Source organism: Leptodactylus fuscus, unplaced genomic scaffold (genome assembly GCF_031893055.1).
Source record: "Leptodactylus fuscus isolate aLepFus1 unplaced genomic scaffold, aLepFus1.hap2 HAP2_SCAFFOLD_82, whole genome shotgun sequence".
NCBI lineage: Eukaryota > Metazoa > Chordata > Amphibia > Anura > Leptodactylidae > Leptodactylus > Leptodactylus fuscus.
In genome coordinates, this window is record NW_027440861.1 from 404,155 (window position 1) to 420,671 (window position 16,517).

A 16,517-nucleotide genomic window follows, 5' to 3' on the forward strand; every position below is an offset into this window, starting at 1 on the left:
CACTATATACTGTATACTATAAGAGCGGTCACACTATATACTGTATACTGTAAGAGCGGTCACACTATATACTGTATACTGTAAGAGAGGTCACACTATATACTGTATACAGTAAGAGAGGTCACACTATATACTGTATACTGTAAGAGAGGTCACACTATATACTGTATACTGTAAGAGAGGTCACACTATATACTGTATACTGTAAGAGAGGTCACACTATATACTGTAAGAGCGGTCACACTATATACTGTATACTGTAAGAGCGGTCACACTATATACTGTATACTGTAAGAGCGGTCACACTATATACTGTATACTGTAAGAGCGGTCACACTATATACTGTATACTGTAAGAGAGGTCACACTATATACTGTATACTGTAAGAGCGGTCACACTATATACTATATACTGTAAGAGCGGTCACACTATATACTGTATACTGTAAGAGAGGTCACACTATATACTGTATACTGTAAGAGCGGTCACACTATATACTGTATACTGTAAGAGCGGTCACACTATATACTGTATACTGTAAGAGCGGTCACACTATATACTGTATACTGTAAGAGCGGTCACACTATATACTGTATACTGTAAGAGCGGTCACACTATATACTGTATACTGTAAGAGCGGTCACTATATACTGTATACTGTAAGAGCGGTCACACTATATACTGTATACTGTAAGAGAGGTCACACTATATACTGTATACTGTAAGAGCGGTCACTATATACTGTATACTGTAAGAGCGGTCACACTATATACTGTATACTGTATGAGCGGTCACACTATATACTGTATACTGTAAGAGAGGTCACACTATATACTGTATACTGTAAGAGCGGTCACACTATATACTGTATACTGTAAGAGAGGTCACACTATATACTGTATACTGCCAGAGCGGTCACACTATATACTGTATACTGTAAGAGAGGTCACACTATATACTGTATACTGTATGAGCGGTCACTATATACTGTAAGAGGAGCGACACTATATACTGTATGAGCGGTCACTATATACTGTAAGAGGAGTGACACTATATACTGTATGAGCAGTCACTATATACTGTAAGAGGAGTGACACTATATACTGTATGAGCGGTCACTATATACTGTAAGAGGAGCGACACTATATACTGTATGAGCAGTCACTATATACTGTAAGAGGAGCGACACTATATACTGTATGAGCGGTCACTATATACTGTAAGAGGAGCGACACTATATACTGTATGAGCGGTCACTATATACTGTAAGAGGAGTGACACTATATACTGTATGAGCAGTCACTATATACTGTAAGAGGAGTGACACTATATACTGTATGAGCGGTCACTATATACTGTAAGAGGAGCGACACTATATACTGTATGAGCAGTCACTATATACTGTAAGAGGAGCGACACTATATACTGTATGAGCGGTCACTATATACTGTAAGAGGAGCGACACTATATACTGTATGAGCGGTCACTATATACTATATACTGTAAGAGAGGTCACACTATATACCGTAAGAGGAGTGACACTATATACTGTATGAGCAGTCACTATATACTGTAAGAGGAGCGACACTATATACTGTATGAGCGGTCACTATATACTGTAAGAGGAGCGACACTATATACTGTATGAGCGGTCACTATATACTATATACTGTAAGAGCGGTCACTATATACTGTAAGAGGAGCGACACTATATACTGTATGAGCGGTCACTATATACTGTGAGAGGAGCGACACTATATACTGTATGAGCGGTCACTATATACTATATACTGTAAGAGCGGTCACTATATACTATATACTGTAAGAGAGGTCACACTATATACCGTAAGAGGAGTGACACTATATACTGTATACTGTAAGAGCGGTAACACTATATACTGTATACTGTAAGAGCGGTCACACTATATACTGTAAGAGCGGTCACACTATATACTGTAAGAGCGGTCACACTATATACTATATACTGTATGAGCGGTCACACTATATACTGTATACTGTATGAGCGGTCACACTATATACTATATACTGTATGAGCGGTCACACTATATACTGTATACTGTAAGAGCGGTAACACTATATACTGTATACTGTAAGAGCGGTCACACTATATACTGTATACTGTAAGAGAGGTCACACTATATACTGTATACTGTAAGAGCGGTCACACTATATACTGTATACTGTAAGAGCGGTCACACTATATACTGTATACTGTAAGAGCGGTCACACTATATACTGTATACTGTAAGAGCGGTCACACTATATACTGTATACTGTAAGAGAGGTCACACTATATACTGTATACTGTAAGAGAGGTCACACTATATACTGTATACTGTAAGAGAGGTCACACTATATACTGTATACTGTAAGAGCGGTCACACTATATACTGTATACTGTAAGAGAGGTCACACTATATACTGTATACTGTAAGAGCGGTCACACTATATACTATATACTGTAAGAGCGGTCACACTATATACTGTATACTGTAAGAGAGGTCACACTATATACTATATACTGTAAGAGCGGTCACACTATATACTGTAAGAGCGGTCACACTATATACTGTATACTGTAAGAGAGGTCACACTATATACTGTATACTGTAAGAGAGGTCACACTATATACTGTATACTGTAAGAGCGGTCACACTATATACTGTATACTGTAAGAGCGGTCACACTATATACTGTATACTGTAAGAGAGGTCACACTATATACTGTATACTGTAAGAGAGGTCACACTATATACTGTATACTGTAAGAGAGGTCACACTATATACTGTATACTGTAAGAGAGGTCACACTATATACTGTATACTGTAAGAGAGGTCACACTATATACTGTATACTGTAAGAGCGGTCACACTATATACTGTATACTGTAAGAGCGGTAACACTATATACTGTATACTGTAAGAGCGGTCACACTATATACTGTATACTGTAAGAGAGGTCACACTATATACTGTATACTGTAAGAGAGGTCACACTATATACTGTATACTGTAAGAGCGGTCACACTATATACTGTATACTGTAAGAGAGGTCACACTATATACTGTATACTGTAAGAGAGGTCACACTATATACTGTATACTGTAAGAGAGGTCACACTATATACTGTAAGAGAGGTCACACTATATACTGTATACTGTAAGAGCGGTCACACTATATACTGTATACTGTAAGAGAGGTCACACTATATACTGTATACTGTAAGAGCGGTCACACTATATACTGTATACTGTAAGAGAGGTCACACTATATACTGTATACTGTAAGAGCGGTCACACTATATACTGTATACTGTAAGAGAGGTCACACTATATACTGTATACTGTAAGAGAGGTCACACTATATACTGTATACTGTAAGAGAGGTCACACTATATACTGTAAGAGAGGTCACACTATATACTGTATACTGTAAGAGCGGTCACACTATATACTGTATACTGTAAGAGCGGTCACACTATATACTGTATACTGTAAGAGAGGTCACACTATATACTGTATACTGTAAGAGCGGTCACACTATATACTGTATACTGTAAGAGAGGTCACACTATATACTGTATACTGTAAGAGCGGTCACACTATATACTGTATACTGTAAGAGAGGTCACACTATATACTGTATACTGTAAGAGAGGTCACACTATATACTGTATACTGTAAGAGAGGTCACACTATATACTGTATACTGTAAGAGCGGTCACACTATATACTGTATACTGTAAGAGCGGTCACACTATATACTGTAAGAGAGGTCACACTATATACTGTATACTGTAAGAGCGGTCAAACTATATACTGTATACTGTAAGAGAGGTCACACTATATACTGTATACTGTAAGAGAGGTCACACTATATACTGTATACTGTAAGAGAGGTCACACTATATACTGTATACTGTAAGAGCGGTCACACTATATACTATATACTGTAAGAGCGGTCACACTATATACTGTATACTGTAAGAGCGGTCACACTATATACTGTATACTGTAAGAGCGGTCACACTATATACTGTATACTGTAAGAGAGGTCACACTATATACTGTATACTGTAAGAGAGGTCACACTATATACTGTATACTGTAAGAGAGGTCACACTATATACTGTATACTGTAAGAGCGGTCACACTATATACTGTAAGAGAGGTCACACTATATACTGTATACTGTAAGAGAGGTCACACTATATACTGTATACTGTAAGAGCGGTCACACTATATACTGTATACTGTAAGAGCGGTCACACTATATACTGTAAGAGAGGTCACACTATATACTGTATACTGTAAGAGCGGTCACACTATATACTGTATACTGTAAGAGAGGTAACACTATATACTGTATACTGTAAGAGCGGTCACACTATATACTGTATACCGTAAGAGCGGTCACACTATATACTGTATACTGTAAGAGAGGTCACACTATATACTGTATACTGTAAGAGAGGTCACACTATATACTGTAAGAGCGGTCACACTATATACTGTAAGAGAGGTCACACTATATACTGTATACTGTAAGAGCGGTCACACTATATACTGTATACTGTAAGAGCGGTCACACTATATACTATATACTGTAAGAGAGGTCACACTATATACTGTATACTGTAAGAGCGGTCACACTATATACTGTATACTGTAAGAGGGGTCACACTATATACTATATACTGTAAGAGAGGTCACACTATATACTGTATACTGTAAGAGAGGTCACACTATATACTATATACTGTAAGAGAGGTCACACTATATACTGTATACTGTAAGAGAGGTCACACTATATACTATATACTGTAAGAGCGGTCACACTATATACTGTATACTGTAAGAGCGGTCACACTATATACTGTATACTGTAAGAGAGGTCACACTATATACTGTATACTGTAAGAGCGGTCACACTATATACTGTATACTGTAAGAGAGGTCACACTATATACTGTAAGAGAGGTCACACTATATACTGTAAGAGCGGTCACACTATATACTATATACTGTAAGAGCGGTCACACTATATACTGTATACTGTAAGAGCGGTCACACTATATACTGTATACTGTAAGAGCGGTCACACTATATACTGTATACTGTAAGAGCGGTCACACTATATACTGTATACTGTAAGAGAGGTCACACTATATACTGTATACTGTAAGAGCGGTCACACTATATACTATATACTGTAAGAGCGGTCACACTATATACTGTAAGAGAGGTCACACTATATACTGTATACTGTAAGAGCGGTCACACTATATACTGTATACTGTAAGAGCGGTCACACTATATACTGTATACTGTAAGAGAGGTCACACTATATACTGTATACTGTAAGAGCGGTCACACTATATACTGTAAGAGAGGTCACACTATATACTGTATACTGTAAGAGCGGTCACACTATATACTGTAAGAGAGGTCACACTATATACTGTATACTGTAAGAGAGGTCACACTATATACTGTATACTGTAAGAGCGGTCACACTATATACTGTATACTGTAAGAGCGGTCACACTATATACTGTATACTGTAAGAGCGGTCACACTATATACTGTATACTGTAAGAGCGGTCACACTATATACTGTAAGAGAGGTCACACTATATACTGTATACTGTAAGAGCGGTCACACTATATACTGTATACTGTAAGAGCGGTCACACTATATACTGTATACTGTAAGAGAGGTCACACTATATACTGTAAGAGAGGTCACACTATATACTGTAAGAGCGGTCACACTATATACTGTATACTGTAAGAGCGGTCACACTATATACTGTATACTGTAAGAGCGGTCACACTATATACTGTATACTGTAAGAGCGGTCACACTATATACTGTATACTGTAAGAGAGGTCACACTATATACTGTAAGAGAGGTCACACTATATACTGTAAGAGCGGTCACACTATATACTATATACTGTATGAGCGGTCACACTATATACTGTAAGAGCGGTCACACTATATACTATATACTGTATGAGCGGTCACACTATATACTGTAAGAGCGGTCACACTATATACTGTAAGAGGAGTGACACTATATACTGTATGAGCGGTCACACTATATACTGTAAGAGAGGTCACACTATATACTGTATACTGTAAGAGCGGTCACACTATATACTGTATACTGTAAGAGAGGTCACACTATATACTGTAAGAGAGGTCACACTATATACTGTATACTGTAAGAGCGGTCACACTATATACTGTATACTGTAAGAGAGGTCACACTATATACTGTAAGAGAGGTCACACTATATACTGTAAGAGCGGTCACACTATATACTGTATACTGTAAGAGCGGTCACACTATATACTGTATACTGTAAGAGCGGTCACACTATATACTGTAAGAGAGGTCACACTATATACTGTATACAGTAAGAGAAGTCACACTATATACTGTAAGAACGGTCACACTATATACTGTATACTGTAAGAGAGGTCACACTATATACTGTAAGAGAGGTCACACTATATACTGTAAGAGCGGTCACACTATATACTATATACTGTATGAGCGGTCACACTATATACTGTAAGAGCGGTCACACTATATACTGTATGAGCGGTCACTATATACTGTAAGAGGAGTGACACTATATACTGTATGAGCGGTCACACTATATACTATATACTGTATGAGCGGTCACACTATATACTGTAAGAGAGGTCACACTATATACTGTATGAGCGGTCACACTATATACTGTAAGAGCGGTCACACTATATACTGTAAGAGAAGTCACACTATATACTGTATACAGTAAGAGAGGTCACACTATATACTGTAAGAGCGGTCACACTATATACTGTATACAGTAAGAGAAGTCACACTATATACTGTATACAGTAAGAGAGGTCACACTATATACTGTATACTGTAAGAGCGGTCACACTATATACTGTATACAGTAAGAGCGGTCACACTATATACTGTATACTGCCAGAGCGGTCACACTATATACTGTATACTATAAGAGCGGTCACACTATATACTGTATACTGTAAGAGAGGTCACACTATATACTGTATACTGTAAGAGAGGTCACACTATATACTGTATACTGTAAGAGCGGTCACACTATATACTGTATACTGTAAGAGCGGTCACAATATATACTGTATACTGTATGAGCGGTCACACTATATACTGTATACAGTAAAAGAGGTCACACTATATACTGTATACTGTAAGAGCGGTCACACTATATACTGTATACTGTAAGAGCGGTCACACTATATACTGTATACTGTAAGAGCGGTCACACTATATACTGTATACTGTAAGAGAGGTCACACTATATACTGTATACTGTAAGAGCGGTCACACTATATACTGTATACTGTAAGAGAGGTCACACTATATACTGTATACTGTAAGAGAGGTCACACTATATACTGTATACTGTAAGAGCGGTCACACTATATACTGTATACTGTAAGAGCGGTCACACTATATACTGTATACTGTAAGAGAGGTCACACTATATACTGTATACTGTAAGAGCGGTCACACTATATACTGTATACTGTAAGAGAGGTCACACTATATACTGTATACTGTAAGAGAGGTCACACTATATACTGTATACTGTAAGAGCGGTCACACTATATACTGTATACTGTAAGAGCGGTCACACTATATACTATATACTGTAAGAGCGGTCACACTATATACTGTATACTGTAAGAGGGGTCACACTATATACTATATACTGTAAGAGCGGTCACACTATATACTGTATACTGTAAGAGCGGTCACACTATATACTGTATACTGTAAGAGCGGTCACACTATATATTGTATACTGTAAGAGAGGTCACACTATATACTGTATACTATAAGAGCGGTCACACTATATACTGTATACTGTAAGAGCGGTCACACTATATACTGTATACTGTAAGAGCGGTCACACTATATACTGTATACTGTAAGAGAGGTCACACTATATACTGTATACTGTAAGAGAGGTCACACTATATACTGTATACTGTAAGAGCGGTCACACTATATACTGTATACTGTAAGAGAGGTCACACTATATACTGTAAGAGCGGTCACACTATTTACTGTATACTGTAAGAGCGGTCACACTATATACTGTATACTGTAAGAGCGGTCACACTATATACTGTATACTGTAAGAGCGGTCACACTATATACTATATACTGTATGAGCGGTCACACTATATACTGTAAGAGCGGTCACACTATATACTGTATGAGCGGTCACTATATACTGTAAGAGGAGTGACACTATATACTGTAAGAGCGGTCACACTATATACTGTATACTGTAAGAGAGGTCACACTATATACTGTATACTGTAAGAGCGGTCACACTATATACTGTATACTGTAAGAGCGGTCACACTATATACTGTATACTGTAAGAGCGGTCACACTATATACTGTATACTGTAAGAGCGGTCACACTATATACTGTATACTGTAAGAGCGGTCACTATATACTGTATACTGTAAGAGCGGTCACACTATATACTGTATACTGTAAGAGAGGTCACACTATATACTGTATACTGTAAGAGCGGTCACACTATATACTGTATACTGTAAGAGAGGTCACACTATATACTGTATACTGTAAGAGCGGTCACACTATATACTGTATACTGTAAGAGAGGTCACACTATATACTATATACTGCCAGAGCGGTCACACTATATACTATATACTGTAAGAGAGGTCACACTATATACTGTATACTGTAAGAGCGGTCACACTATATACTGTAAGAGCGGTCACACTATATACTGTATACTGTAAGAGAGGTCACACTATATACTGTATACTATAAGAGCGGTCACACTATATACTGTATACTGTAAGAGCGGTCACACTATATACTGTATACTGTAAGAGAGGTCACACTATATACTGTATACAGTAAGAGAGGTCACACTATATACTGTATACTGTAAGAGAGGTCACACTATATACTGTATACTGTAAGAGAGGTCACACTATATACTGTATACTGTAAGAGAGGTCACACTATATACTGTAAGAGCGGTCACACTATATACTGTATACTGTAAGAGCGGTCACACTATATACTGTATACTGTAAGAGCGGTCACACTATATACTGTATACTGTAAGAGCGGTCACACTATATACTGTATACTGTAAGAGAGGTCACACTATATACTGTATACTGTAAGAGCGGTCACACTATATACTATATACTGTAAGAGCGGTCACACTATATACTGTATACTGTAAGAGAGGTCACACTATATACTGTATACTGTAAGAGCGGTCACACTATATACTGTATACTGTAAGAGCGGTCACACTATATACTGTATACTGTAAGAGCGGTCACACTATATACTGTATACTGTAAGAGCGGTCACACTATATACTGTATACTGTAAGAGCGGTCACACTATATACTGTATACTGTAAGAGCGGTCACACTATATACTGTATACTGTATGAGCGGTCACACTATATACTGTATACTGTAAGAGAGGTCACACTATATACTGTATACTGTAAGAGCGGTCACACTATATACTGTATACTGTAAGAGAGGTCACACTATATACTGTATACTGTCAGAGCGGTCACACTATATACTGTATACAGTAAGAGCGGTCACACTATATACTGTATACTGTAAGAGAGGTCACACTATATACTGTATACTGTAAGAGAGGTCACACTATATACTGTATACTGTAAGAGCGGTCACACTATATAATGTATACTGTAAGAGCGGTCACACTATATACTGTATACTGTAAGAGAGGTCACACTATATACTGTATACTGTAAGAGCGGTCACACTATATACTGTATACAGTAAGAGAGGTAACACTATATACTGTATACTGTAAGAGCGGTCACACTATATACTGTATACTGTAAGAGCGGTCACACTATATACTGTATACAGTAAGAGAGGTAACACTATATACTGTATACTGTAAGAGCGGTAACACTATATACTGTATACTGTAAGAGCGGTCACACTATATACTGTATACTGTAAGAGAGGTCACACTATATACTGTATACTGTAAGAGCGGTCACACTATATACTGTATACTGTATGAGCGGTCACACTATATACTGTATACTGTAAGAGCGGTCACACTATATACTGTATACTGTAAGAGCGGTCACACTATATACTGTAAGAGCGGTCACACTATATACTGTATACTGTAAGAGAGGTCACACTATATACTGTATACTGTAAGAGAGGTCACACTATATACTGTAGTATACTGTAAGAGCGGTCACACTATATACTGTATACTGTAAGAGCGGTCACACTATATACTGTATACTGTAAGAGCGGTCACACTATATACTGTATACTGTAAGAGCGGTCACACTATATACTGTATACTGTAAGAGCGGTCACTATATACTGTATACTGTAAGAGCGGTCACACTATATATACTGTATACTGTAAGAGAGGTCACACTATATACTGTATACTGTAAGAGCGGTCACACTATATACTGTATACTGTAAGAGCGGTCACACTATATACTTGTATACTGTAAGAGAGGTCACACTATATACTGTATACTGTAAGGAGCGGTCACACTATATACTGTATACTGTAAGAGCGGTCACACTATATACTGTATACTGTAAGAGCGGTCACTATATACTGTATACTGTAAGAGCGGTCACACTATATACTGTATACTGTAAGAGCGGTCACTATATACTGTATACTGTAAGAGCGGTCACACTATATACTGTATACTGTAAGAGAGGTCACACTATATACTGTATACTGTAAGAGCGGTCACACTATACTGTATACAGTAAAGAGGTCACACTATATACTGTATACTGTAAGAGCGGTCACACTATATACTGTATACTGTAAGAGCGGTCACACTATATACTGTATACTGTAAGAGAGGTCACACTATATACTGTATACTGTAAGAGCGGTCACACTATATACTGTATACTGTAAGAGCGGTCACACTATATACTGTAAGAGCGGTCACACTATATACTGTATACTGTAAGAGCGGTCACACTATATACTGTAAGGTAAGAGTGTCACACTATATACTGTATACTGTAAGAGAGGTCACACTATATACTGTATACAGTAAGAGAGGGTCACACTATATACTGTAAGAGCGGTCACACTATATACTGTATACTATAAGAGCGGTCACACTATATACTGTATACTGTAAGAGCGGTCACACTATATACTGTATACTGTAAGAGCGGTAACACTATATACTGTATACTGTAAGAGCGGTCACACTATATACTGTATACTGTAAGAGAGGTCACACTATATACTGTATACTGTAAGAGAGGTCACACTATATACTGATATACTGTAAGAGAGGTCACACTATATACTGTAAGAGCGGTCACACTATATACTGTATACTGTAAGAGCGGTCACACTATATACTGTAATAAGAGCGGTCACACTATATACTGTATACTGTAAGAGCGGTCACACTATATACTGTATACTGTAAGAGCGGTCACACTATATACTGTATACTGTAAGAGCGGTCACACTATATACTGTATACTGTAAGAGCGGTCACACTATATACTGTATACTGTAAGAGCGGTCACACTATATACTGTATACTGTAAGAGCGGTCACTATATACTGTATACTGTAAGAGCGGTCACACTATATACTGTATACTGTAAGAGAGGTCACACTATATACTGTATACTGTAAGAGCGGTCACACTATATACTGTATACTGTAAGAGAGGTCCACGACTATATACTGTATACTGTAGAGAGCGGTCACACTATATACTGTATACTGTAAGAGAGGTCACACTATATACTAGTATACTGCCAGAGCGGTCACACTATATACTAGTATACTTAAGAGAGGTCACACTATATACTGTATACTGTAAGAGCGGTCACACTATATACTGTAAGAGCGGTCACACTATATACTGTATACTGTAAGAGAGGTCACACTATATACTGTATACTGTAAGAGCGGTCACACTATATACTGTATACTGTAAGAGCGGTCACACTATATACTGTATACTGTAAGAGAGGTCACACTATATACTGTATACTGTAAGAGAGGTCACACTATATACTGTATACTGTAAGAGAGGTCACACTATATACTGTATACTGTAAGAGAGGTCACACTATATACTGTATACTGTAAGAGAGGTCACACTATATACTGTAAGAGCGGTCACACTATATACTGTATACTGTAAGAGCGGTCACACGTATATACTGTATACTAGTAAGAGCGGTCACACTATATACTGTATACTGTAGAGCGTCACACTATATACAGTATACTGTAACGAGTCTCTTATATACTGTATATACTGTAGACGCGCTCTTACACTATAGTACTGTATACTGTAAGAGACCGGTCTTACAGCTATACAGGTATATAGTGTGACCTCTCTTACAGTATACAGTAATAGCTGTGACCTTTAGTAACACTATATACTCTGTTGACCGCTCTTACAGTATACAGTATATAGTGTAGACCGCTCTTACAGTATACAGTATATAGTGTGACCGCTCTTACAGTATATAGTATGACCTGCGCTTACAGTATACAGTATATAGTGTGACCTCTCTTACAGTATACAGTATATAGTGTGACCTCTCTTACAGTATACAGTATATAGTGTGACCGCTCTTACTGTATACAGTATATAGTGTGACCTCTCTTACAGTATACAGGTATATAGTGTGACCGCTCTTACAGTATACAGTATATAGTGTGACCGCTCTTACAGTATAGCAGTATATAGTGTGACCTCTCTTACAGTATACAGTATATAGTGTGACCGCTCTTACAGTATATAGTGTGACCGCTCTTACAGTATACAGTATATAGTGTGACCTCTCTTACAGTATACTAGTATATAGTGTGACCGCTCTTGCAGTATACAGTATATAGTGTGACCTCTCTTACTGTATACAGTATATAGTGTGACCGTCTCTTACAGTATACAGTATATAGTGTGACCTCTCTTACAGTATACAGTATATAGTGTGACCGCTCTTACTAGTATACAGTATATAGTGTGACCTCTCTTACAGTATACAGTATATAGTGTGACCGCTCTTACAGTATACAGTAGATAGTGACCGCTCTTACAGTATACAGTATATAGTGTGACCGCTCTTACAGTATACAGTATATAGTGTGACCGCTCTGTACAGTATACAGTATATAGTGTGACCGCTCTTACAGTATACAGTATATAGTGTGACCGCTCTTACAGTATACAGTATATAGTGTGACCGCTCTTACAGTATACAGTATATAGTGTGACGCTCTTATAGTATATAGTGTGACCTCTCTTACAGTATACAGTATATAGTGTGACCGCTCTTACAGTATACAGTATATAGTGTGACCTCTCTTACAGTATACAGTATATAGTGTGACCTCTCTTACAGTATACAGTATATAGTGTGACCGCTCTTACAGTATACAGTATATAGTGTGACCGCTCTTACAGTATACAGTATATAGTGTACCGCTCTTACAGTATACAGTATATAGTGTGACCGCTCTTACAGTATACAGTATATAGTGTGACCGCTCTATAGTATACAGTATATAGTGTGACCGCTCTTACAGTATAAGTATAGTGTGACCGTCTCTTACAGTATACAGTATATAGTGTGACCGCTCTTACAGTATACAGTATATAGTGTGACCTCTCTTACAGTATATAGTGTGACCGCTCTACATGTATACAGTATATAGTGTGACCGCTACAGTATATAGTGTGACCGCTCTTACAGTATACAGTATAGTGTGACCGCTCTTACAGTATATAGTATATAGTGTGACCTCTCTTACAGTATACAGTATATAGTGTGACCGCTCTTACAGTATACAGTATATAGTGTGACCGCTCTTACAGTATACAGTATATAGGTGTGACCTCTCTTACTGTATACAGTATATAGTGTGACCGCTCTTACAGTATACAGTATTATAGTGTGACCTCTCTTACAGTATACAGTATATAGTGTGACCGCTCTTACAGTATACAGTATATATTGTGACCGCTCTTACTAGTATACAGTATATAGTGTGACCGCTCTTACAGTATACAGTATATAGTGACCGCTCTTACAGTATACAGTATATAGTGTGACCGCTCTTACAGTATACAGTATATAGTGACCGCTCTTACAGTATACAGTATATAGTGTGACCTCTCTTACTGTATACAGTATATAGTGTGACCGCTCTTACAGTATACAGTATATAGTGTGACCGCTCTACAGTATACAGTATATAGTGTGACCTCTCTTACAGTATACAGTATATAGTGTGACCGCTCTTACAGTATACAGTATATAGTGTGACCGCTCTTACAGTATACAGTATATAGTGTGACCGCTCTTACAGTATACAGTATATAGTGTGACCGCTCTTACAGTATACAGTATATAGTGTGACCGCTCTTACAGTATACAGTATATAGTGTGACCGCTCTTACAGGTATACAGTATATAGTGTGACCTCTCTTACAGTATACAGTATATAGTGTGACCTCTCTTGACAGTATACAGTATATAGTGTTGACCGCTCTTACAGTATTATAGTGTGGACCGCTCTTACAGTATACAGTATATAGGTGTGACCGCTCTTACAGTATACAGTATATAGTGTGACCGCTCATACAGTATACAGTATATAGTGTGACCGCTCTTACAGTATACAGTATATAGTGTGACCTCTCTTACAGTATACAGTATATAGTGTGACCGCTCTTACAGTATACAGTATATAGTGTGACCGCTCTTACAGTATACAGTATATAGTGTTGACCGCTCATTACTGTATACAGTATATAGTGTGACCGCGTCTTACAGTATACAGTATATAGTGTGACCGCTCTTACAGTATACAGTATATAGTGTTACCTCTCTTACTGTATACAGTATATAGTGTGACCGCTCTTACAGTATACAGTATATAGTGTGACCTCTCTTACAGTATACAGTATATAGTGTGACCGCTCTTACAGTATACAGTTATATAGTGTGACCGCTCTTACAGTATACAGTATATAGTGTGACCGCTCTTACAGTATACAGTATATAGTGTGACCTCTCTTACAGTATACAGTATAATAGTGTGACCGCTCTTACTGTATACAGTATATAGTGTGACCGCTCTGGCAGTATACAGTATATAGTGTGACCTCTCTTACAGTATACAGTATATAGTGTGACCGCTCTTACAGTATACAGTATATAGTGTGACCTCTCTTACAGTATACAGTATATAGTGTGACCGCTCTTACAGTATACAGTATATAGTGTGACCGCTCTTACAGTATACAGTATATAGTGTGACCGCTCTTACAGTATACAGTATATAGTGTGACCGCTCTTACAGTATACAGTATATAGTGTGACCGCTCTTACAGTATACAGTATATAGTGTGACCGCTCTTACAGTATACAGTATATAGTGTGACCGCTCTTACAGTATACAGTATATAGTGTGACCTCTCTTACAGTATACAGTATATAGTGTGACCGCTCTTACAGTATACTAGTATATAGTGTGACCGCTCTTACAGTATACAGTATATAGTGTGACCTCTCTTACAGTATACAGTATATAGTGTGACCGCTCTTACAGTATACAGTATATAGTGTGACCGCTCTTACAGTATACAGTATATAGTGTGACCGCTCTTACAGTATACAGTATATAGTGTGACGCTTCTTACAGTATATAGTGTGACCTCTCTTACAGTATACAGTATTATAGTGTGACCTCTCTTACAGTATACAGTATATAGTGTGACCTCTCTTACTGTATACAGTATATAGTGTGACCTCTCTTACTGTATACAGTATATAGTGTGACCGCTCTTACAGTATACAGTATATAGTGTGACCGCTCTTACAGTATACAGTATATAGTGTGACCGCTCTTATAGTATACAGTATATAGTGTGACCTCTCTTACAGTATACAGTATATAGTGTGACCGCTCTTACAGTAGTATAGTGTGACCGCTCTTACAGTATACAGTATATAGTGTGACCTCTCTTACAGTATAAGTATATAGTGTGACCGCTCTGGCAGTATATAGTATAGTGGACCTCTCTTACAGTATACAGTATATAGTGTGACCCGCTCTTACAGTATACAGTATATAGTGTGACCTCTCTTACAGTATACAGTATATAGTGTGACCGCTCTTACAGTATACAGTATATAGTGTGACCTCTCTTACAGTATACAGTATATAGTGTGACCGCTCTTACAGTATACATAGTATAGTGACCGCTCTTACAGTATACAGTATATAGTGTGACCGCTCTTACAGTATACAGTATATAGTGTGACCGCTCTTACAGTATACAGTATATAGTGTGACCGCTCTTACAGTATACAGTATATAGTGTGACCGCTCT